This window comes from Moschus berezovskii, chromosome 21 (genome assembly GCF_049115385.1).
Source record: "Moschus berezovskii isolate FMDL1 chromosome 21, NW_MosBer_1.0, whole genome shotgun sequence".
NCBI classification, from domain to species: domain Eukaryota; kingdom Metazoa; phylum Chordata; class Mammalia; order Artiodactyla; family Moschidae; genus Moschus; species Moschus berezovskii.
In genome coordinates this window covers 65,893,225-65,916,769 of record NC_142480.1, presented here as the reverse complement: position 1 = coordinate 65,916,769, position 23,545 = coordinate 65,893,225, and the positions used below count along the sequence as shown (strand labels likewise).

General features: G+C 42.7%; 1 protein-coding gene across 1 annotated transcript in view; it reads left to right on the top strand.

Moving 5' to 3' along the window:
• GABRG3 (gamma-aminobutyric acid type A receptor subunit gamma3) overlaps positions 1-23,545 on the top strand; it is an 876,540-nt gene that overhangs the window by 170,841 nt on the left and 682,154 nt on the right. The gene's annotated exons all lie outside the window — the stretch shown is intronic.

The following is a 23,545-nucleotide window of genomic DNA, read 5'->3' as shown; positions in this document are numbered from 1 at the left end:
ACAATAACAACAGCAAATTGAAATATGGTACTTCTTAAGTTTAAAGTGTACAGCATAATTATTTGACTTACATATGTCATGAGGGTTAGTGAGCATCCATCATCTCATTGAGATCCAAAATAAACAGAAAAAACTTCTTCCTTGTGTTGAGAACTCTCTTAGCAAGTTTCGTATATAAACATACAGCAGTGCTGATTTTTTTGCTATGTTGCTTATTACATCACTAGCACTTAATTCATCTCGTAACTGAAAGTGTGTATCTTTTGAGCACCTTCATCTGGTTCCTGCCTCCACACCCTGCATCTGGTAACTGCTAAGCTGATTTTCTTTTTTCCTATGAGTTTGTTTGCTTCTTTGGAGTATAACTGACCTGCAGTACTGTGTTAGTTTCTGTTACACAACATAGACATTTGATATTTCTGTGCATTTAATAAAGCTCATCACGATGTCTAGCTATGTATCACCATACAAAGATATTACACAGTTGTTGACCATATTCCCCACACTACACATAGCAGTCTGTGTATATGTGATTATTTTAAGTTGCTGGTCTGTAGATTCCAATGCATTTTAACAAATGTACATTTTTACTCCCTTCCTACGTTCAGTGTTTTGTTATCATATTTTGTATCTTTTGTGTTTCCCTTAACTGCTTGTTGTGGACACAGATGATTTTGCTGCTTTTTCTCTTTTAGCCTTCCTACTAGCTTTATACATTGCAGATTTACTACCTTTACTGTTTATTTGCTTTTAGCAATGAGATTCTTACTTTTGTAGTTTTCATATTTCTTGTTATGGCCTTTTCTTTTTCACATAGAGAAGTCTTTTCTCATAAAGTTGGTTACGTGGTGCTGAACTCTTTAAGCTTTTGTTTGTCTGTAAAACTCTTGATTTCTCCATCAAATCTGAATGAAAGCCTTGCCAAGTAGAGTATTCTTGGGTGTAGGTATTTCCCGTTCATCACTTTAAATGTACCATGCCACTCCCTTCTGGTCAGCATTTCTGCTGAAAAATCAGTCTATACCCTTATGGGAGTTCCCTTGTATGTAATTTCCCTTGCTGCTTTTAATATTCTCTCTTTATCTTTAATTTCTGTCATTTTAATTAACTGTGTGTCTTGATGTGGTCCTCTTTGAGTTGATCCTATTTGCAACTCTCAGTGTTTATGACATTTCAGAAAACCTAGATGGCTGTTTCCTTTACCAGTGCAGGAAAGATTTCAGCGGTTATGTCTTCAAATGCTTTATGCCCCATTCCCGCCCTCTCTTCTTCTTCTGGGACCCCTATGATGTGAATGATTGTACACTTGATGTTGTCCTGGAGGTTTCATATATTTCCCTCCTTTATTTGTATTCTTTTTTCCTCTTTATGTTCTGCTTGAGTGATTTTCACTTCTCTTATCTTACAGCTCACTGATCCATTCCTCTGTATTATTCAATCTAGTAATGATTTATTCTAGTATATTTCTCATTTTAGTTATTGTATTTTTCATCTGTGTTTAGTTCTTCTTTATATTTTCTAACTCTTTGTTAAAAATTTCTGACTCTTCACCCTGTTCATCCATTCTTCTTCCAAGTTCTTTGATCATGTTTGTAGCCATTACTTTGAACTCTTTCTTGGATAGATTGCCTATCTCTACTTCACTTGGTTTATCTGCTTTTTTTTTTTTCTTATTTCTTTATTTAGAGAACATCCTTAGTCTGCTGCTGGGTGCTACTGAACCACAGTTTGGTTGACTGAGAAGCCTGTGGAGTCTTGGAGCTCGTGTTGGCCTGCTATTGGGTGGGGCCATTGCCCAGGAGGTCCCAGGGCTGGTGCTGGCTTACTGCTGTGTAAGACTAGTTCCTGGGCCTTGTGCTGAAACCCTGGTGTGCAGGGTAAGGTCCTGGAGGCCCTCTGGTGTGCAAAGCTAGGTCCTGAGGTAGCTCGTGGGCTCAGGGGGTCTTAGGGCAGGCCTGCTGGTGGGTAGGGCTGTGTCTCTGCTGCTGATTTCTTGGTTGAGGCATCCCAGTACTTCTGCTCACAGGCTGGCGGGTGGTGCTGGCCACTGGGACTAATAAACTAGAGGAAAGGTTCCAAAATGGTGCTTGCAAACACCAGTGTCGATGTGGTAGAAAGAGCTCCCCAAATAGCTGCCACCAGTGTCTGTGCCCTCAGGATAAGCTCCGGTTACCACCTCCCCCTCTAGGAGGTTCTCCAGGATGAGCAGGTGGGTCTGGTCCAGGCTCCTTTCGAATCACTGCTCTACCCAAGGTCCTCAAGCAGGTGGGACTCTGTGTGCACCCTTTAAGAGTGAGTCTTTATTTCCCACAGCCCTCTGGCTCTTCTGAAATTAAGCCCCTCTGGTCTTCAAAGCATGACTTAGCTGGGCTGTCTGCAGGGCTGAGATCAAGGTGTCAGCCAGCGTTGTGTTCCTATCTTGTGGCTTAACTGAGGAAGGCTCAGCTCCCAAGATCTTGTACTTATTGTTCATATACAGTTAGGCTGAGGACCTCAGTTTGTTACTGTGGCCAGAGACTGCTGTCAACCTTTGCTGTCAGGAAGGACCCATCCTGTGTAGCTGTTTGCTCCGTCAGAGCCAGCCAAGGGAAGAGTCCTAGCGAGAGGAAGACATTACAGGAGTAATATCTGGTCACTTTTCTGTATGTTCTTTGTTAGAAACAAGTCACTGATCATGCTTACGCTCTGGGGAAACGGATTATACAAGGGCTTGGGGACTAGGAGGTGAGAAAAGTTCAGGCTGTCGTAGAGCCTTTATTGAGGATCTTCTGTTGGTGAATGTGGCACTTACTCTGTACAACAAAGTTCAAGGCATCTGTTGAGCTTTAGATCAGTTAGTAGCCTGATACTGCATGGTACAGCAAGAGAGCAAATTTAGTAATTAGTGTAGCACAGTGTGTGTGTGCATATTTGTGTGTTTGGGGGTGGCTGGGCAGGTAAATGCAAGGAACAGGTAGAAAGTGGAAGAGTCTAGAAGGTGGAGCTCAAAAGACAAGCTGGGGATAGTTTGTAAAGGAAATGAATGTCACACTGAGGCTTCATCCTGAAGTTCCAAGAGAAACCATTGGGTTTGAAAGGCTGAGAGGCTATTTACACCCTTTAAGTAGTTTTCAGTAATCATTATAGTCATACCTAACAGATTATGTTCAATGCTGACATTCGGAAAAGATGTTTTTGCTGTATCAGTATGTGAATCTTAAATGATCAACTTTAAGTTAAATCAAGCATAATTTTTATTAATAAAATAATTTGTAAAACTTAGGTTGGTTATTTTGATTATCATTTCTTCTCATTTGTTTAGAGTAATAATACTTGCTACTAATAGCATCTGAGGTTATGTGAAAAATTATTTACCAGAAAGACTGCCTTCTTTTACTGAGCAGAAGTATTTAGTGGGATACATTTATGTTAATATTAAGGCATGTTCAACTTTGAAGTCGATAGGTTCTGCCTTGACTGAGCTGCATCATGGGTTCCTGAGGAAAGAAACTGAATCGTGCTTACTTTGGCAGCCCGGCCCCAAGCATCGTGCCCACTACAGAGTGGGAGCTCAGTGCTGATCTTTAGGAAAAATGAGTTGTATAATTCATCCTCAACTAAGTGCATAAATGAAGGCAGCTCCCAGAAGATGACGCCTTTAGGCAGCCAGTGGAGAGTTTTTACTATGGTGTTTGTACAAGAAATCCCTCTGCCCTCTGAATAGTTCACTGAAGATGAAAGACAAACCATTTAAAACATGCAAGATGAACTGCAAGCAATGTTCAAATTTATATAGTTAGAATAATTTTTAAAAAGTCACATGATAGGAAAATGTGATCTTTGTTGTCCAAGGAATTTACAAATCATTTTGTTGAGCTTAATTTTCTATGAGAAAGCCAGGTTGGCTTCTTGATGGAGCTGATGTTTGTGCTGGAAAAAGTCCCTTGTCTGTCAGACATGGAGAGTTGCAAAGGATTCCAGTCTAGTGTAACCATAATATGAAGGTCTGGATGCAGGTGATTGCCAGCCAGATACATGTCTGTATTGTCTGCCATCTACCAGTCCCTTCAAGAGTGCAGTGAAACTCGGAGTTTCAGCATTGAATTCTGTGGGCGTTTTATTTTCCAGTGCTTCTTCCCCGTCCTGAGCTTGCTAGTCTTAAACCTCAGATGCCCCTCTTGCAGGCCCTGCACTCGTTTCTTTCTGTCTTGGTTTCACAAGGATGCTGGGACCACAGCACTTATATTTACTGGTTCAAAGTGTGAGCATTGGATATGTCTTATAGATGATCTCACCGTGCACTTCTGTGGAAGAATGAAGAACAGCTCAACAAGAGATATCCATGTTCAGTCCCTGGGTTTTGTGAATGATGCCTAATTTGTAAAAAGGATTTGTGACTATGGGATTAATTTATCAATCCTGAGATGACGTCATCCTAGATTATCTGGAGATCTTCTAAATCCAGTGAGAAGTGTCCTTATGAGAGGGAAGCAGGGAGGTTTGAAACAGACAGAGGGAAGAAGAAAGCAGAGACTTAGAGTGCAGTGCCACAAGCCATGGAATGAGACAGCTACCCAAAGCTGGAAGAAGCAAACAAGGTCTTTCCTAGAGCCTCTGGGGAGAGTGAGTCCCTGCCAAAGTCCTAATTGCAGACTTCTGATCTCTAGAACTGTGAGAGGAAAAAATTCTGTTGATTTAAGCCACCAAATTTGTGGTATTCTGTTAAGTCAGCCAAGGAGGCTTCCATTGATAAATGACAGGATTGATTTTGGGGCGTTCAGATGGTCTGCCCTCCACAGGCTTCCCTCTGGGTAGCCCTGACGTAGACCTTTGTGTTTGGTTGCTGAAATTCCACCAGTGTTTTATACTTGCGGTACTTGTCTTCCTCTGCCACTTTCCAGAACAGACCATCCCGTGAGGCTGGGCACTGGGCAGTCTTAGCCAGATGGTGGCTGGATGTTGGCAAAGCAGCCTCACTGGAGGGCTGTGGTTTCTCGAGTGTGCTCTGCACCCCCGCCTCCCTGGGCAGTCGCTGTGCTGCTGCCGTGTTTGTGGTGTACGTTTTATCAGCCCTACGGTTCCAATTGTGTGAGCATTGCGCTGTTTCTAACGGGAATTAGGACGAAAAGTCCCACATGTCCCCGAGGGCTCATACAGCCACATGCCAGCTCATTAGGCTGCTTCAAGCCCTGGTGCATTTTCCAGGGCAGCTGCTAGCTCGTTCTCTCATTTCTCCTCTATTCTGTTCTATTCTGGGGCACACTAATTTTAGAAATACCAAGACAAATAGGGACTCATTTGCATATGCCCCTCTTGACTTAATGGATTGTCTCCTGCGCTGACCCTCATGGGCAGGGGCACCCCGAGGACCACAAGCATCCTTCTTGCCATCTCTGTGAGCTCTCCTCCCCGCTGCCCTGTCAGCATCCTAGTGTTTTTAGGATATTGTGTTAAGATGAAAGAAATGGCTCTCTGAGATGGCTGGTGATTTTTCAGGCTCTGTTGTGATCAGCTAATCTTTGCTCTTACTCAGCTGAAGGCAGCTCTGAAAACCAAAGGTTTCCTGTGTTTGTTTCTCTCTAGTCCTACACAGCGTTTAGGACTGAGGCCTGGGGTCAGAGGGAGGGAGAGTTCTAAGGCTGTATCCTCTCTGCAGTCCAACTTTGATCATCACCAGAGCCCAGCACACAATTGTGTTGTACCCTGGCTCGCAAAGCAGGGGCTTCCAGTTGGGTCACATCAAGGGCTTAAACATAGTCCATGTTACTATGTACCCAGGCTCTCAGAGAGCTGAGCACATAGAATGTGGGTTTCCCTTGCTGGTGGTTTAGTCGCGAAGTCATGTCCGACTTTTGCAACCTCATGGACTGTGGCCCTCCAGGCTCCTCTGTCCATATGATTTTCCAGCCAAAAATACTGGAGTGGGTTGCCATTTTCTTCTCCAAGTGATCTTCCCAACCCAGGGATTGAACCTGGGTCTCCTGCAATGTAGGCAGATCGTTTAATGACTGATCTTGGGTGATGGTTAGTTTTACATATCAATTTGAGTGAACCAGAGGGTGCATGGACATTTGGCTGAATTTTATTCTAGATGTATCTGTGAGGGTGTTTTGGATGAGATTAACATTTAAATGAGTGGACAGAGCAAAAGTAGACTGTCCTCCCTAATGTGGGTGACTCCACATCCAATCACTTGAAGGCCTGAGTCAGACAAAAAGGCTGACCTTCTCTGAGTCAGAGAGACTTTGTCATACCTGGTCACCTTCAAACTGGAACATCGACTTTTTTATTTTTAATTCAAGCTGAAACACAAAATCTTGATGCCTGAGCCTGGAGTCTTCAAATAAGAATGCCATCATTGATTCTCTTTATTTTAGGCTCTGAGACATGGACAGGAGCTGCCCACCAGCCCTCCTGGGTCTGCATCTTGCCCATTCATTCTCCAGATCTTGCGACTTTGCTCATTATCCCATGATCCAATTTCTTTTAACAAATCTCACTATATATGTCCTATTGGTTTTCTTTCTTGAAGAACTTTAACTAATACGCCTTGTTTCATCTTATCATTTGATGTTTTGAGCATTTACTCAGTTCTTCTCACAGTAGTTCTAACTTTGGAAAATCAAGTTCTTAGCTTCTGTCTGTGCCATGAGGAAAATCCCATATTTAGAAAAGGAAAAATAAGCTCTGATTAAAATACATTAAGAAATCTGTAGAAGTAAAATAAAACTACCATAGAGAAACTGGAACACATGCCATGAATGGAATACTGAAGTGACAAAAGGAAGAATACTCCTTCTAGAGGACATAACTTGGCACCAGCATCACTGGGTCATTGTCCAGGTTCCCCTCATTCGGAGCTAAGAATAGTCTCTAGATCAGGTGACATGTGAGGCAGTATGTCACATTTCAAAGGAGTCACATCTGTTTGGAAGAATGTGATCTCTCTAGGAAAGACATATCTTCTTTGAGGCATCCCAGACCCTCAAAAGCTACAGAGTTCCTTCGTAAGACAGAGATAGTCTCTCTCTAAGACTGCTTTTGTCAGGATGAAATGTCTTCTGCATGATGACCTTATTATAGGTTCAATAAATAACAGCTGATCTAATAAACAGGACTGTGTTTGGTTTGATAGTGTCTCCCCAAAATGCATATCCTTCATAGAACCTCAGAATGTGACCTTACTTTGAAATAAGATTGTTGTAGCTAGTTAAGATATGGTCATAGTGGAGTTGATACGGTGATGACACCATCCTATGGCAGAAAGCAAAGAGGAACTAAAAAGCCTCTTGATGAAAGTGAAAGAAGAGAGGGAAAAATCTGGCTTAAAACTCAACATTCAAAAAACTTAGATCATGGTAACAGTCCCCTCACTTCATGGCAAATAGATGGGGAAACAATGAATGACTTTATTTTGGGGCTCATGGGTGACTGCAGCCATGAAATTAAAAGACACTTGATCCTTGGAAGAGAAATTATGACAAACCTAGACAGCATATTAAAAAGCAGGGACATTACTTTGCCAATGAAGGTCCTTCTAGTCAAAGCTATGGTTTTTCCAGTATGGATGTGAGAATTGGACCACAAAGAATCCTGAGCACTGAAGAATTGATGCTTTTGAACTGTGGTGTTAGAGAAGACTCTTGAAAGTCCCTTGGACTGCAAGGAGATCCAACCTGTCAACCTTAAAGGAAATCAGTCCTGGATATTCATTGGAAGTACTGATGTTGAAGCTGAAGCTCCAATCTTTGGTCACCTTACGTGAAGAGCTGACTCATTGGAAAAGACCCCGATGCTGGGAAAGATCGAAGGCAGGAGGAGAAGGGGACGGGAGAGGATGAGATGATTGGATTGCATCACTGACTCGATGGACATGAGTTTGAGCAAGCTCTGGAAGTTGGTGATGAACAGGGAAGCCTAACATGCTGTAGTCCTTGGTATTGCAAGAAGTCAGATATGACTGAGCAACTGAACTGAACTGATAGTGTAGCAGCGTGGGCCCTATTCCAATATGACTGTCACAGCAAGGGGAGAGACATGCAGATAGAGACATAAAGGCAGAAGGCCCAGCAGTGATGGAGGCAGAGATGGGAGTGATGAGTGTATGAGCTAAGGAGCAGCAAAGGTTGTTGGCAACACCAGAAGCTGTGAAGTCATGGATAGATTCTCCTCTAGGGTTCTCAGAAAGAGCATGGGCCAACCAGAACCTTGATTTTGGGCCATTGGCAAGATCAGCCATGAATATAGCCATAACACTTTTGAGAATGGTGTGGTGAACAGTGAAGACAGTCATTAATATTCCCAAAGAACTGACAGTTGCTGAAAGAAAATGCAAAGGCAAAGGGTAGAGAGGCAACAGGAGAGTACTAAAATAGGCACACAGAAAACCCTGTTCTTTTACAGGATGAAGAACTATTGGGAATTGCAATGATATTTTTAAAAAATTAAGTTCTATTTAAAATTGAATGGGAGCAGGGAAGGTGTTTGGAGAAACAGGTCTTCATGATGATTTAAGTACAAAAGCTGGAAATAAATTCAGAAAATAGGGTACATATATTGTGAAGGGGTAAGATTTCACTAGAAGCCGAATTGAAATCTTGGCAAGGGCTAACAGTCTGTCAAGTGGCTGGAATAAAAGGGGACGAAATGGTAGTACAGCAGGCTCATGAAAGAGGCCTTGTGGGAGTTTGTCAGCGAACTTGTTTTCTTAGCCTGTGGGACCGGTCCCAGGCATAAACATTATTTTAAAAATAACAAGCACTTCCATAACCTTGCTTGAAAATAAGGTAAATTGAACATATAGCCTCCAACACAATCTTCCTGAACAGCTCTGAGAACTGGTTTGTGCCAGCCCCAGACATAGCATCATCTGGACCTTTAATGGCAAAGGATAGGTTGGTGGAGAATTAAATAAAAAAAAGAATCTTGCTTCCTCAGACTTACTTTTCTTTTGGTTATACTCCTAGCAGAATCGTGTCCTTCCCAAATAATTCCCAGTTCACTTTCTGCATGCAGAAGTTGACATTTTAGGGGCTGGCTTTTAGTGAGGATAATCTTTAGGAAACCCACTGGGGAACGAGTGATACATGATAGTGCTTTAAAGTTCAGTGGACATCTTGAATGCTCGCCTCCAAGCAAGTGGTTCTAGTTACGCCCGTCTCTGTGTGCGCAGCCCTCTGAATCTGCAGTGCGAGATTTTAATCTCTGCCATTCAGAGGAGTCTCTTTCTCTATCCTTTGTATCAGGCTTAGACTCACTTTGAACAATAGAAAGAGATAGAAGTTACCTCTCAGTTCCAAGCCTGGGAAGCAAGAGGCCTTGTTCTTCTCACTTATTTGCTTGAGACCCTTCCCATCCATCAGGGAAACTAGGTATGTTGGCCAGGGATGCCAGGTTGCATGGAGTAGGGATGGGCCATTCCAGCTGATGCTGTTCCAGGTGAGACATCTCCTCATGGCACCCACCAGTGAGCTCAGCCAAAATGAGCCAAGCTTGACCCAGCTAACCAGGACCACGCAGTTGATGTACAGACTGATGAGATGAATGATTGTTGTTTTAAGACACTGAGTGTTGGCTATGGTGAAAGCTAACTGTTACAGGAGCTAACCCTGACATTTAGTTTGCAAATTAGAAAATTGAGGGCCTGAACAGTGCTGGACTCATAGTGACAGAACCAGGGTCTACTTATTCTGATGTTAGGTTGAGGGCTTTTCCTATTTAGTCTTGAGCTGAATTGTAATAAGCATTCTGGTGCAGTTGGTGTTTTCTTTTTTTTTAATTACTACCCTTTTATTTAAAAATTCCTGTAAAATTAAATATTCACTCATCTGCTGATTCTAGACTAAAGATGAAAATATAATCAGTAATCAAGAAATGTACTTACCAGCCTTCTTCACCTCCACAGTCATGCCTTGTGTGTGTGGACCAGAGAGGGCTAGTCCCCAGGCAGGTGTTGGGATACACTGTGTGCAGTGTTCCTTGGCTCTGTGAACAGGGAGGGAAGGAACAGGCTGTGAATGCCGAGTGGCTGGGCAGAGCTGAGGCCCTCCCATCCTGTTAGGCTGTGAGCAGCTCATGCTTCTCACAGTCAGTGTCTAATAGCCTGCAACTGAGCCCATCTGCTTAACGGCTGACCCCACTCACTGGGGGAGACATACTTTGAATGTTCATGGCTTGACCACATGAGTATTAAATAGATTTTTAATATAAAAGAAAAAAGGCTTTTGGAGCTGTATTGACTGGTATGGCAGATCCCTCCTGTGGCTATTTACTGGGCACTTTCGCTTGAATTGAGTTTTAATGCTCAGTGAGAGTTCTCTTTGGAACCCAGAATTTGCATAAGTTATAGTCTTTATCTGCGGAGAAGGCAATGGCAAGCCACTCCAGTACTCTTGCCTAGAAAATCCCATGGACGGAGGAGCCTGGTAGGCTGCAGTCCATGGGGTCGCTAAGGGTCGGACACGACTGAGCGACTTCACTTTCATACACTGGAGAAGGAAATGGCAACCCACTCCAGTGTTCTTGCCTGGAGAATCCCAGGGATGGGGGAGCCTGGTGGGCTTCCGTCTATGGGGTCACACAGAGTCGGACACGACTGAAGTGACTTAGCAGCAGCAGCAGCGGCAGCAGTAAGGCTGCTGTAGACCCCTGACTTGGTGAATGAAGACCCTTAGGGACTATGGTCAGCTAGGGAGAGCCTGCCCCAGCAGCACCGGCTTGCTGCACGCCCTGCCTCATCAGCTGGAGTCCCAGCCAGTGCCTTGAACCTCTGAGCCTCCTGCAGGGGTCTCAGCACTGCAGGTTTTCAGAAACTGTTTTCTGTTTTTAAGAAAGCCTTTGTGTGCATCTATAGTGTAATTTAGGTTTTATCATGATATTTTATAAGGAAATTTTCAAATGAATTTAAATTATATAGCATATATCGTTCATGGTTTTTTAATTAATTTATTTTTTATTGAAGGATAGTTGCTTTATAGAATTTTGCTGTTATCTGTCAAACCTCAACATGGATCAGCCATAGGTATACATATGTCCCCTCCCTTTTGAACCTCCCTCCCATCTCCCTCCCGACCCCACCCCTCTAGGTTGGTACAGAGCCCCTGTTTGAGTCTCCTGAGCCATGCAGCAAACTCCCGTTGGCTGCCTGTTTTACATACGGTGATGTAAGTTTCCATGTTGCTCTCTCCACACACCTCACCCTCTCCTCCCCTCTCCCATGTCCCTAAGTCTGTTCTCTGTCTGTTTCTCCACTGATGCCCTGCAAGTAAATCCAATACCATTTTTCTAGATTCCATATATGTGTTGCTGCTGCTGCTGCTGCTGCTAAGTCACTTCAGTCGTGTCCGACTCTGTGTGACCCCACAGACAGAAGCCCACCAGGCTCCCCCGTCCCTGGGATTCTCCAGGCAAGAACACTGGAGTGGGCTGCCATTTCCTTCTCCAATATGTGAAAGTGAAAAGTGAAAGTGAAGTCGCTCAGTCCTGTCCGACCCTTAGCGACCCCATGGACTGCAGCCTACCAGACTCCTCCATCCATGGGATTTTCTAGGCAAGAGTACTGGAGTGGCTTGCCATTGCCTTCTCCGTATATAAGTGTTAGAATACAGTATTCATCTTTGTCTTTCTGACTCACTTCACTCTATATAATATGTTTTAGGTTCATCCACCTCATTAGAACTGACTCAAAGTTGTTCCTTTTTATGGCTGAGTAATCTTTCATGTTTTTAATGGGAACTTACAAGCTGGCTTAGCATAACATAAATGAGGCAGGGAAAAATAAAAGACAGTTTTCATTACTAAAATAGCACTTGAAAGCAAGCAAGCTAACCCCCATCAACAAAGACCAAGATCATTTCTTTTTTTTTTTTCTTTTTTACTTTTATTCACAACGGAAGCTAGATAAGAATTTTAGTCATCTGAACTGACTGATGGCAAAATTTGATTACTGAAAAAAAGACCTATTGATTATTTTTAAAAGACAGTTTTGTCACTTCCAAATGCTTTCAGTTAAATGCAAAAGCAAACAAGCATGGCCTCAGCAAGGGTGAGTCTCCCTCAAACACATGTCAGAGTCTAGCTATGCTTGCTTTCCAAATGACATCACAAGTTTCAGGCTCTGTGTGAAGTATCATTTCACTGTGTATGTGGAACAAGTGTGCTTTAAAGCTCGGAAAATGTTTATTTCCTAGAGTTTCTCCATTGTGTTTATACAACAAGCCTCGCTTTTAAAAACATGGTGTGAAAGTAAACTGCTAAGCTTTTTCTGCCTACACCGTCACGAATCTGCTTAATAATGATGTGTACATTACATTGTCCACAGGCAAAGAGGGTGTGGGGCTTCTGAGTCAAGGCTGACTTGGTTTCTGAGCTGGGGGTGCAGTGGAGAGATTAACTAAGCTTCTGTCCCTAACTGCATGAGGACCCTGGATCCCAGCAGGACCATGTTTTATCTAGCCCACCCTGTCTTGCCTCAGCCACTGTGTTAATGCTCCCCTCAAAGTCCATCCGAGTACGCCAGTCTCCCTGAAAATGCTCGTTCTTTAGTGCAGATCCAAACGCTGCCTTGTCCTTAGGCCTGTCTGTATTCCCCTCAGTGTGTCTGGATTCGTGCAGTCTTTTGTGTCTCTCGTAGACCTTGTCTTGCAACTTCTGTTTCTTTCTTAGGTTCCCATGCGTGTTTCTCATTCACTGTCTCTAGGCAATACAAAATACAGGGAATAACCCTGAATGTGTGTGTCTCCGATGCCCTGTCAGATGCCTTCTACATCCTTTCAGAATGGGAGTCTACGTCTGTTCTGCCCTGGCACTGGCATAGGACGTTGGAGTATAATAGAGACTATGTCCATCTTTAACCCAAGGAGTTTTTGTAGTGAGAGAAGCCAAGAGACGCTTAGGAGACAGCGCCCTAGTGCAACAGGAAACGTGAACACCAGCCCTTTAGATTAGCCTGGGCCGGGGGTGCCAGAGTCAGGGAAACTTCTGAGAAGTTTAAGGTATACCGATAATTGCTTATCAGTCAGTCAGTTCATCGTGTCTGTGTTAGGTCATGGAAATCAAATAATTAGTTAACAAATTGTATACACATGGGCAAAAAAGCTTCTGTTTTTATGGAACAGACACTAAACTAGTTACAGCTGAACTAAATAAGCTGCTCTGTCCATCACTGGTGAAGTCACAAAGCCTGAGCCATTTCAAGCCTTACTCTGAAGAGCTCATTCCTTTGCCTCCTGAGCAAATAGGGTTACCATAGAATATGATTCTTGTTTTGATGCTGGTGTTTTCTAATTGTCTGGCTACGCAGCACTTGGGTCTCTTTCACAGCGAAGGGGCTCTCTGAGCACTTCATAGATGTGCTGCATGTTGAGAACTACTTCAGAGTTATTGCATACTTCATAGGTGCAGGATTGAACGAGAGCAGGACACACTGCATGTAAATACTTTATTTCCAGGCTCAGTATCACATGATTCTGAGAATCCCGAAGGGGAAGTTGGACGTGAGTGGGATGCCGCATCTCTCGGTGGTAATTTTGTTTTCTGTAATTTTTTTGCACCAAATGATTTTTAAACCTCATTTGGTTGTAAGAATAATAGATTGCCTCTTACATAAAGTTAATAGATGTTCTCCATTCTATTTAGTTGGCGAAAAATATTCCTCAGTGTGGCTCCATGGCCTGTTTTTTAACCAGCATGCTGTTGATGGTATCTCTAGTTTTTCCCTAAACAAATTAGTTGAAAAGAAGTTGCTTTTCTCTAGGTCTGTGCACTTTAATGTGTGTGTGTGTGTGTGTGTGCATGCGCGCTAAGTCGCTTTAGTCATGTCCGACTCTTTGTGATCCTAATGACTGTAAACCACCAGGCTCCTCTGTCCATGAGGTTCTCCAGGCAAGAATACTGGAGTGGGTTGTCATGCCCTCCTCCAGGGGATCATCAGTCAACTCAGGGATTGAACCCACATTTCCTGCATTGGCAGGTTCGTTGTTTACTACTAGTGCCATCTGAGAATCCCTTATTTTGCACAGTTACTGCCAAAGTTCACTTGAGAAAAAGTTTAAAATCTTGTCCCAAATTACAACCATCAATACAAGGTTGCTTTTTTCCCCACTTGCAAGCACTGGATACTATCCATTTAACTTAAAATCTTCTAATGTAATGATTAGTGACAGTTTTTAAAAATTATGTACGATAGGGAGAGATGGAGTAAGGGAGCATTTATGTGTATATTTTAGTGGGAGTGGCAGCAAGCTTCAGTTAATTTTAAAATATTAATTTGAATATATAATAGAAATTCTTTGGCTTATTTTTGTGCCTGGCATATTATTTTAACAGTGAAAGGCCTTCCTATCATGTGTAAACTTTACAACTTACTCTTCTCTTATAAATCCAAGGTTAAAAATTATACTCTTTGAATATACTATGCTTTTGAGATGGAAGACAGTGACTCGTGCTCTGTAGAGTCACCAGCAATAAACATTTTATTGAAGAGCTTAAAACTAACTCTGGTGGTTGTTGTCGTTCAGTCACGAAACTGTGCCCAATTCTTTGTGATCCCGTGGATTGTAGCTCGCCAGAGTCCTCTGTCCTCCACTATCCCCTGGGGTTTGCTCAAATTCATATCCACTGAGTCAGTGATGTTATCTAACCATCTCATCCTCTGTCACCCCTTCACCTCCTGCCCTCAGTCTCTCCCAGCATCAGGGTCTTTTCCAGTGTGTTGACTCTTCACATCAGGTGACCAGAGTACTGGAGTTTCAGCTTCAGCATCAATCCTTCCAATGAATATTCAGGGTCGATTTCCTTTAGGATTGACTGGTTGGATTTCCTTGCAGTCCAAAATAGCATCAATCAAACTAACAGTTGATTGTTCCCTCAGTTTTTTCATCTTCTAATTCTTTCAAAATTTTATTTTACTGTGATCAGAACACTTGAAGTGAGTATACCTTCTTAACAAAATTTTAAGGATACAATGCAGTTACTGAAAACTTTGGAACTTTTACAGTTCCCTTTTTTCCATAAAGATCATGGGGGTGGAGAATCAGATAAATGAATGTTTGTGAACCTGTCAATGCTGGTCGCCACTCTAGGCCACACTTTATGAAATGCTTACTGCTGGGGGAGTGGGGAGAGGGTGCCTGCTGAGGTTGGAGGACCCCCCTCCAAAGTTCACTGAGCTCCTTTTGGGGGTGGGGCAGGGCAGAGCTCTGCAGGGCTGGTCAGAAGTTGGCACTAGACTGAGGCCTGGACATGCATCATGAATGAGCTGAGCTCAAGGCCCTGCTTCTTTCTTGGAGAATGTGGGCAGTAATTATGACCCTGTCAGTCTCACCCAGATTTACTGAAATCACAGGAATAATCTGTGTAAAAGCATGTTTCATATTGCAAAGTTCTATACAATGGAAAGGTATTGAAAATGTAGTACATTTTAACTTGAAAAGTAATGTTTAACAAACATTATACTGTTATATTAACAGCTTTTTCATATATATGTTCAAGTTTGTGCAGATAAATACCTCCTCAATGGACAGTTTATTTAAATTGCTACTTCCTAAGTAAAGCATGAAAAAAATACTGAGGTTTATCTGGATTTGCTGGTTTATTTTTGGCATATTTAGCATGCAACCTTTGCACAGGCCTCTTACTGCTGTGTAGGGACTCTGGGGGCCCCCAGGTCTGTACTGGGTTCTCAGGGCTGTTTGAACGACATACTTGTTTCCACACCATCCCTGCAGATTTCTGTCCAGACCCAGGTACCCAGGACAGATGGAGGCCCTGGGGACCTTCCACCCCTTCAGGAAGCCAGAACCTCCATTCCCAGAGAGACTCCACTGGTCCAAGGAAGCTAGCAGGTGACTGAGCCATTGCCATGGGTGCATGGCCAGAGAGGAGCACCGGGTCCTCCAGCTGCTCCCATGGCACCTCCAGGCAGTTTGTGGCAGACACAGCTTAGGTGACCTCAGACACCTCTCACCCTGAGTGACACAGCTGGAGCCAAACACATTTACACGTGACCCCAGTTGAAGCTGCAGTTCAGTGGAGCAGAGTGGGCATCAGGCATGAGACCTTGCTATGGTGAGAGCTGGACTCTGCAGACTGAGGTCAAGGATACCTGGTCACATCCCAGCCTCAGCACTTCCTGTCCTGGGCCAGAATTCTTTTATTCTGAGCTCTGTGGTGTTTATCTACTCAGGAAATATTTGCTGGAGACCTAGTTGGACTAAACACCTCCCAGGGGTGTTCGGAACATAGCAGTGAGAAAACAATCTCGTTGTGCTCTGAGATCTTGCATTCCAAGGTGTGAGATGAGACAGTTACAAAGAAAAACAAACATATAATCTGACAAATGGTGATAAATTCTATGCAGAAAAGTGAATCAGGGACGGGGAATAAGGAGGGCCTGCTGTGTCTCTGTGATTGAGTTTGTGTTTGTGCAAGTGTGCTTGTGAGCATATGTGTGTGTCTGTGTCTATGAGGTGTGTGAGTGTGAGTGTGAGTGGAGAGACCTGTAGTGGCTGAGGGGCAGCTGTGTGACTCTGAAAAAAAATGGTATTCCAGTGGGGAACAGTTTTCAGAGGCAGAAGAACTTTGGAAAGTTCTGTAACAGCAAGGAGACTCATGCAAGTGGGGGAAGGGGACAGGACAGACATGGCTGGAGGATCCACTCCCATCCTGCGGCCTCCAGGGCCCAGGCAAAGACCCGAGAGAAGAGACAGTGTGCCCCGTCTAGGAGGATAGATGTTCCGTGGGGGTCTGCTGATGGAGGGGATTTTCCCCTGGCCATGGGGGGTGCAGTGTGCAGGACAGGAGAGGAGCAGACACTTGTGTCCTGCAGTACAGCGTGGACAGAGAGAGCAGGGCATGTAAGAGGACTCAGTGGGGAGCGGCCCTGAATTCCACTTCAGAGGGGAAAACGATGTCCAGGTGGGGTCCGGGGCAGTGAAGGCCGATGCACAGACTGGAGGCTTGTGGGGGCGGGCAGGACGCAGGCTGAATTACTGTCCTTTCTCCCCTTGTCACCCTGAAACCCGTGTCAGAAATAACTTGCCGGTATATTTGTTGTTGCTGTTCAATTGCTTAATCGTGTCCAACTCTGTGTGATCCCGTGGACTGCAGCACACCAGGCTTCCCAGTCCTTTGCTCTTTCCCTGAGTTGGCTCTAACTTATGTCTATTGAGTTGATGATGCCATCCAACCATCTCATCCTTTATTGACCCCTTCCTTTCCTGCCCTCAGTCTTTCTCAGCATCAGGGTCTTTTCCAATAAGTCAGCTCTTCACATCAGGTGGCCAAAGTATTGGAGCTTCAGCTTCAGTATCAGTCCTTCCAATGAGTATTCAAGGTTGATTTCCTTTAAGATTGACTGTTTGATCTCCTTACTGTTCAGGGGACTCTCAAGAGTCTTCTCCAGCACCATGGTTCAAAAGCATCAGTTCTTCAGTGCTCACCTTTCTTCATGGTCCAACTATCATGTCCATACATGACTACTGGAAAAACAAAAGCTTTGACTAGATGGAGCTTTGTCAACAAAGTGATATTGCTGCTTTTCAATACACTGTCTACTTTTGCCATAGCTTTTCTTCCAAGGAGCAAGCATCTACTAATTTCATGGCTGCCGTCACTGTCCACATGATTTTGGAGCACAAGGAAATAAAGTCTGTCACTGTTTCCACTGTTTCCCCATCTATTTGCCATGAGGTGATGGGACCAGATGCCATGATCTTCGGTTTTTGAATGACAAATTTTAAGCCAACTTATTCATTCCTCCTTCACTTTCATCAAGAGTCTCTTTAGTTCCTCTTTGCTTTCTGCCATAAAGGTGTTTATTGATATTTCTCCTGGCAATCTTGATAGCAGCTTGTGCTTCATCCAGTCGGGCGTTTCTCATGATGTATTCTGCATGTAAGTTAAATAAGCAGGGTGACAATATACAGCCTTGATGTACTCCTTTCCCAATTTTGAACCAGTCTGTTGTTCCATGTCCAGTTGTTAACTGTTGCTTCTTGACCTGCATACAGGTTTCTCAGGAGGCAGGTAAGGTGGTCTGGTACTCCCTTCTCTGTAAGAAATTTTCAGTTTGTGGTGATTCACACAGTCAAAGGATTTAGTCTAGTCAATGAAGCAGAAGTAGGTGATTTTCTGGAATTCTCTTGCTTTTTCTGTGATCTACTGGATGTTGGCAATCTGATCTCTGGTTCCTCTGGCTTTTCTAAATTCAGCTTGTATATCTGGAAATTCTTGGTTCATGTACTGTTGAAGCCTAGCTAGGAGGATTTTGAGCATTACCTTGCTAGCATGTAAAATGAGTGCAATTGTGTGGTAGTTTTGAAAATTCTTTCTCATTGACCTTCTTTGGGATTGGAATGAAAACCAACATTTTCCAGTCCTGTGGTCACTGCTGAGTTTTCCTAATTCACTGGCATATTGAGTGCAGCACTTTCACAGCATTGTCTTTTAGGATTTGGAGTAGCTCAGCTGGAATTCCATCAGCTCCACTAGCTTTGTTCATAGTAATGCTTCCAAAGGCCCACTTAACTTCACATTCCAGGTTTTCTGGCTCTCGTTGAGTGACCACGCCACTGTGGTCGTCCAGATCATTAAGACCGTTTTTTGTGTGTAGCTCTGTGTACTCTTACCAACTCTTCTTAATGTCTTCTGCTTCTGTTAGATGCACACTGTTTCTGTCCTTTATTGTGCCCATCTTTGCATGAAATGTTCTCTTGGTATCTCTAATTTTCTTGAAGAGATCTCTGGTATTTCCTATTCTATTGTTTTCCTCTATTTCTTTTCCATTTTTCAGTTAAGAAGGCTTTTTTATCTCTCCTTGCTGTACTTTGGGACATTGCCTTCAGATGGGTATATCTTTCCTTTTCACCTTTACCTTTTGCTTCTCTTCTTTTCTCAGCTATTTGTAAGACCTCCTCAAACAACCATTTTGCCTTTTTGCATTTCCTTTTCTTGGGAATGGTTTTGATCACCACCGTCTGTACAGTGTTATGAACATCCATCCATAGGTCTTTAGGCACTGTGTCTATCATATCTAATCCCTTGTATCTATTTGTATTTTTATATTGTAAAATATGGTTATGTTATACATCATTTTAATGAACATTTCTCACTTTATGTTTTTTTCTAATGAATTATTATTTGCTGTTTACATTTATTTTAGGCTATAGAAATGATGTTAGACAAAGAGCAAATACAAGCTATTTTTTTATTCAAGTTCAAAATTGGTTGTAAAGCAGGGAGACAACAGGAAATGTCAGTAACATATTTGGCCCAGGAATTAGTAACAAATGTACAGTTCAGGGTGGTTAAAGACGTTTCACAAAGAAGAAAAGAGCCTTGAAGATGAGGAGCATAGTGGCCGGCCATTAGAAGTTGACAACAACAATTGGGAGCCATCATCAAAGCTGATCCCCTTAGAACTACACAGGATGTTGCCAAGGAACTCACTGTCAACCATTCTACAGTCATTTGGATTTGAAGCAAATTGTAAAGATGCACAAGCTCAATAAAACCTTTAAAAATCATTGTTTTGAAGTGCTATCGTCTCTTATTCTGCACAACACCAAACCATTTCTCAATCGAATTGTGAAATCTGACAAAAAGTGGATTTTATATGACAACCAGCAGTGACTAGATCAGTTGTTGGACTGAGAAGAAGCTCCAAAGCACTTCCCAAAGCCAAACTTGCACCAGAAAAAAGTCATGGTCATTGTTTGGTGGTCTGCTGCCAGTCTGATCCACTACAGGTTTCTGAATCCCAGCAAAACCATTGTAGAAGAAGTGTGTTCAGCAAATTGATGAGATGCACTGAAAAGTGCAATGCCTGCAGCCAGCATTGGTCAACAGAATGGGCCCAATTTTTCTCCATGACAGTGCCCAACCACACATCATACAACCAACACTTCAAAAGTTGAATGAATTGGGCTACAAAGTTTTGTCTCATCTGCCATATTCACCTGATCTCTCGCCACTGGACTAATACTTCCTTCAAGCATCTCGACATCTTTTTGCAGGGAAAACATTTCCACAACCAGCAGGAGGCAGAAAATGCTTTCCAAGAGTTCATCAAATCCCCACGCATGGATTTATACACTATAGGAATAAACAAACTTATTTTTATTTGGCAAAGATATATTGATTGTAATAGTTCCTATTTTAATTAATAAAGTGTTACAGCCTAGTTATAATGATTTAAAATTCAGGGTCCAAAAGCACAATTACATTTTCACCAACCAATTACATTTTCACAATGGGGAGGGAACTTTGGGGGATCAGAGGATAGGGGAGGAGAGGAGCTCAGCTAGCATGTCCTGCACCTACTCAGGCCCAGGGAGCTCGCTGAGGCCTGCAGCTGACCCTACACACTCCAAGGAGGCCAGAGAAACTCTGGGGCCCTTCAGCCCATACTAACCTTAAGCCCCAGGCCCCCAACCCTCCATGGCCTTTTCCGTATGCCTGCATCCTGAGCTTAGGCCTAAACCCTGCCTAAACCTCATCACCACCTAAACCCCGCCCCCCCCCCCACCTGAGCCACACCCCTAAGTCTTCTCTGGCTTTTATAAATCACCATTGTGATTCTGTTTTACCTCTCAGTTGTTTAATCTACATCTTTATTTTTTCTAATATATCTGTTTGTGTTCTGATTTTAAAAAAATTGTTCTGTTATTGTTCTGTTTCTTTTTTGGGGGGGAATTCTACAAGGCTCATGTTTTATATTTTCTGCTCTTACATTTAGGTCTTTAATCCATTTTGAGTTTATTTTTGGATATGGTGTTACAAAGTGTTCTGGTTTCATTCTTTTACGCATAGTTGATGTTTCCCCCGGAGAAGGCAATGGCAAGCCACTCCAGTACTATTGCCTGGAAAATCCCATGGATGGAGGAGCCTGGTAGGCTGCAGTCCGTGGAGTCGCTAAGGGTCGGACATGACTGAGCGACTTCACTTTCACTTTTCACTTTCACACATTGGAGAAGGAAATGGCAACCCACTCCGGTGTTCTTGCCTGGAGAATCCCAGGGACAGGGGAGCCTGGTGGGCTTCCGTCTATGGGGTCACACAGAGTCGGACACGACTGAAATGACGCAGCAGCAGCAGATGTTTCCCCAACAAAACTTGTTGAGGAGACTTTTTCTCCATTGTACGTTTTTGCCTCCTTTGTCAAAGAATATGTGTCCAGCAGTGCATGAATTTATCTCTGGCTTTTCTATTTTGTTCCATTGATCTATATTTCTGTTTTTGTGCCAGTACCATACTGTCTTGATGACTATAGCTTTGTAGTATAGTCTGAAGTCAGGAAAATTGATTACTCCAGTTCCATTCTTCTTTCTCAAGATTACTTTGGCTGTTTGGAGTCTTTTGTGTTTCTATACAAATTGTGAAATTATTTGTTCCAGTTCTGTGAAAAATACCTTTGGTAGTTTGATAGGGATTGTGTTGAATATATAGATTGCTTAGGGTAGTATAGTTATTTTCACAATATTGATTCTTCCAATCCAAGAATATGATATATCACTCCATCTATCTGTGTCATGTTTGATTTCTTTCATTAGTGTTTTACAGTTTTCTGTGTGCAGATCTTTTATTGCTTTAGCTAAATTTATTCCTAAATATTTTATTCTTTTTGTTGCAATGGAGAATTCTATTGTTTCCTTCATTTCTTTCTGTTTTTTCATTGTTTATAGGAATGCAAGGAATTTCTGTGTATTAATTTTATATAGTGATTTTACTATATTTATTTATTAGCTCTAGTAATTTTATGATGGCATCTTTAGGGTTTTCTATGTAGAGAATCATGTCATCTGCAAACAGTGAGAGTTTTATTTCTTCTTTTCTAATCTGGCTTCCTTTTATTTCTTTTTCTTCTCTGATTACTATGGCTAGGACTTCCAAAACCATGTTGAATAGTAGCAGTTAGAGTGAGCACCTTTCATGCATTGCAGAAGGAAACAGCAACCCACTTCAGTGTTCTTGCATGGAGAATTCCAGGGACGAGGGAGCCTGGTGGGCTGCCATCTATGGGGTCGCACAGAGTCGGACACGACTGAAGTGACTTAGCAGCAGCAGCAGAGTGAGCACCTTTGTCCTATTTCTGATATTAGAGGAAATGCATTCCGTTTTTTGCCATTGATGATAATGTTTGCTCTGGGTCTGTCATATATGACGTTTATTATGTTGAGGTATGTTCCTTCTATGCCTAGTTTCTGGAGAGTTTTTCGTCATAAATGGGTGTTAAATTTTGTCAAACACTTTCTCTGCATCTATTGAAATAATCATATGGTTTTTATCTTTCAGTTTGTTAATATGGTATATCACATTGATTGACTTACGTATACTGAGGAATTCCTGCATCCCTGTGGGAAAGTCCACTTGATAATAATGTATGATCTTTTTAATATATTGTTGGATTCTGTTTGCTAGTATTTTGTTGAGGATTTTTCATCCATGTTCATCAGTGACATTGGCCTGTAATTTTCTTTTTTTGTGGCATCATTGTTTTTGGTACCAAGTTGATGGTGGCCTTGTAATGAGTTTCGGAGTTTGCCTTCATCTGAAGTTTTTTTTTGAAAGAGTTTGAGCAGGATAGGTGTTAACTAGTTAGAGTGATCTTGGTTATAGGCTTTTCCCTTCCATCACTTTATATCCTGCCATTCCCTCTCACCTGCAGAGTTAGTGTTGAAAGATCAGCTGTTATCCTTATGGTGAATCCTCTTGTATGTTATCTGTTGCTTTTCCCTTGCTGCTTTCAATATTTGTTCTTTGTGTTTAATTTTTATTTCTTTGATTAATATGTGTCTTGGTGTGTTTCTCCTTGGGTTTATCCTGTATGGGACTCTCTGGGGTTCTTGGACTTGGGTGGCTATTTCCTTCCCGTGTCAGGGAAACTTTTGACTATTATCTCTTCTGATATTTTCTCACGTTACTTCCTTTTGTCTTCTTCTTTGGGGATGCCCCTGATTTGCATGCTGGCCACTTAACATTGCCCCAGAGGTCTCTGTCTCTTAGGCTGTCCTCATTTCTTTTTATTCTTTTTTTCTTTATTCCAGTTCTGAGTCATTTGTTTCCACTATTATATCTCTGGGGGGCAGAGCAGTGTCCATTAGTGAGTTTTGGAGTGTCTGTGGGTTTGGTATGACTTTGGGCAGCTTCTTTACTAATGTGCAGGGCTGCCTGTTTTGCTGAAGATTGATGTGGAGTGTCTTGCATTGCTTGCTGGCTCTTGGATGGAGCTTGGTCTCAGTGTAGGTATGGAGGCTTTGGGGTGGGTTCTTGTCTATTAATGTTCCCTGGGGTCAAGAATTTTCTGATGGTCCAAAATCTGGATTTGAGCCACCTGCCTCTAGATTTCAGTCCTGACCTCTTCCAGTAGCATCAAGACTTCTCTGCTCACACAGTACAGAAGGCAAAACCCCTAGGTTAATTAACAATTCTCCACAGCCAGGAACACCCAGAAAGATTCACAGAGTTATATAGAGAAGAGAAGGAGAAAGAGATGACAGGAGGGGAAAAGGGAGAGTCAAGAGAGAAGCGAGCGATCAAGTCAATATTCACATCCCCAAGTAAAACTGAT